The sequence below is a fragment of the Ambystoma mexicanum genome, chromosome 5p (assembly GCF_040938575.1).
Source record: "Ambystoma mexicanum isolate Mex_15411 chromosome 5p, UKY_AmexF1_1, whole genome shotgun sequence".
NCBI classification, from domain to species: domain Eukaryota; kingdom Metazoa; phylum Chordata; class Amphibia; order Caudata; family Ambystomatidae; genus Ambystoma; species Ambystoma mexicanum.
Window position 1 is genome coordinate 67,235 of NC_090930.1, and position 2,722 is coordinate 69,956.

Consider the following 2,722-nt stretch of genomic DNA (forward strand, 5'->3'; position numbering starts at 1 on the left):
ACAAACACCATTTCAGATACTCCCCTCCCTAGATGAATTTCCAGGTCAGGACCACACGGAGCATGGCTTCATCATGGGCAGAAGCAAGAGATGTCTTCATTCAGGAGATGTGCAGGTCGGCTCCCCCCCGACATTCATGCATCACTACCAGTCTCACATTCTACAGTTTGATAAACATTGCTTTGGGACTCAGGGCTTTGGGCTACATGAGCTCAGACACTTAGTATTGCAGAGAAAATCAATCCGTTTTATATCAAGCGAGGCTCAGCACTTCTTCCTGGGAGGTCTGAAGGTGTAATCACTAGGCTTGATACACTTGTATGTTAAGTACTGAGACTTTGGAGTAATGCTCTGATTACTCACATATGCTTCACTTCTATTGCTCCAGTTCCTTGCAGTACTTGCAGCCACCTCTCCCACCCGGGAGCACTGCACTTCCTTCATATCATGCAGTTTGTTTCATGGGAGTTATGAAGAGTAACAGGGGGAGAGGAATAACATAGATAAAACAAGTACCATACTCCTGTAAGAGGCCGCACTCCATCATTGTGAAATATGATATGATATGATATGATAGGTTATTTATAACGCGCTTAACCCAGAGGTTTCTAAGCGCAGACCTAGTGATCAAACCTGTGTTGCTCCGTGATGTCTTGCTTCTAAGGCGAGCACGTTGCCCCTGAGCTATCCTCCCGAGACATCCTACTATGACGAGGAAGAGTAGGATGAGGAATAATGCCCGTAATGATTAAGAAATCAGAGCATTATCCTGCACCCTGTATGGTGACATAAATTAATATCTTAAACCTTTTCTTCTTTCTACAGAGAATAAAACCCTCACTGAAACCAGTAGTCTGGAAACGAGAAGAAGAGATATACAGAGGAATAAGAGAAGCCCTTCAGAAGACGGTAATCATCATCCCTCTGAACCTGCAAAGAAATAGACACCCTCTCAGGAGAGCCCAATGCCTGGAACATCTGTGAGGAGCCATACAAAGGAGAAGGCCTTTGCCTGCAGAGTCTGTGGGAAGTGCTTCACTCACAGATTCAGTCTAATCATGCACATGAGAACTCACATGGGGGAGAGACCATACACATGTACAGAGTGTGAGAAAGGCTACACACAGTTCTCAGCCCTGTGCACTCATCAGAGGGTCCATACTGGGGAAAAGCCCTACAAGTGCACAGAGTGCAAGAAAAGCTTCAGTCACTCCTCCAACCTGAAAAGCCATCTCATGAACCACTCTGGGGAAAAGCCCTATGAGTGCTCAGAGTGCACGAAACACTTCAGAAAATCCTCTGCTCTGAGAAGCCATCAGAGGATCCATACTGGGATGAAGCCCTACACGTGCACAGAGTGCAAGAAAAGCTTCAGTTATTCTTCAAACCTGAGTATCCATCAGATGATCCATACAGGTGAAAAGCCCTACAAGTGCACAGAGTGCGGGACATGCTTCAGGCATTTCTCAGCTCTGAAAAGGCATCAGAGTAACCATACTGGGGATAGGCTCTTCAAGTGCACAAAGTGCAATAAAGGTTTCAGTCACTCCAGTAATTTGAAAATGCATCAGAGAGCCCATACTGGGGAGAAGCCCTATAGGTGCACAGCCTGCAAGGCAAGGTTCAGGACATCCTCCACTCTGAAAAAGCATCAGGTAACCCATTCTGGGGAGAATCCCTATAGCTGCGCAGAGTGCAAGCAAACCTTCCGTCTTTTCTCACACCTGAGCAAGCACCAGAGGATACATGCAGGGGAAGCCCTATGAGTGCACAGAGTGCAGGAAAAGCTTCAGTCGATCCTCAAATCTGATAAGCCATCTGAGGATCCATACTGGGGAGAAGCCCTACAAGTGCACAGTGTGCATGAAATGCTTTGGGGATTCCTCAACGCTGAGAAAGCATCATAGGACCCATACTGGAGAGAAGCCCTACAACTGCACAGAGTGCAAGAAAAGCTTCAGTTGCTCTGGTTATTTAAAAATGCATCAGAGGACTCACTCTGGCGAGAAGCCCTACAAGTGCACAGAGTGCAACAAAAGCTTCAGTAACTCATCACATCTGACAATCCATCTGACAACGCATACTGGTGAGAAGACCTACAAGTGTGTAGAGTGTGAGAAAAGCTTCAGTTATCCCTCAGATCTGAGCATCCATCAGAGAACTCATACCGGAGAGAAGCCATATAAGTGCACAGAGTGTGTATGTATGTATGTATGTATATATTTTTATAAAGCGCCGGTAGCCCGAGGGCATCAGGGCGCTTGAACATTACAACATAGAAGAGAAGAAAGCAGGCATAAAGAGACGCGAAATAGTTGGCATGGAAGACCTGACAGCCACTAGCGCTAGAGATCTTATCTGAAGAGGAGTGTCTTCATCCATTTCCTAAAGACAAGGTGGTTTGCTTCTGACCTCAGTGAATCGGGAAGGCTGTTCCACAATTTAGGTGCCAGTACCAGAAAAGATCTACCCAACCCCGATTTCAACTTGAAATTGGGTACGACCAGGAGGCACTTTCCTTCCGATCGTAGTCTTCTCCTGGTTGTGTAGAGGACTAGGCTGTTTTTCAAATACTCTGGTGCTTTACCATAGAGGCACTTGTGGACCAAAGAAAGAGCCTTAAACTTTATACGTTCCTCTACTCTTAGCCAATGAAGGGAAATCCTATCGGGGGTGACATGATCTTTCTTCTTCAGATTTTTTACTAGCCTAACCGCACTGT

The 2,722-nt window shown here is 46.0% G+C and overlaps 1 pseudogene; it reads left to right on the top strand.

Moving 5' to 3' along the window:
* The first annotated feature begins 965 nt into the window (after positions 1–965).
* On the top strand, positions 966–2,265 carry LOC138481598 (zinc finger protein 271-like; annotated as a pseudogene).
* The last annotated feature ends 457 nt before the right edge of the window (positions 2,266–2,722 follow it).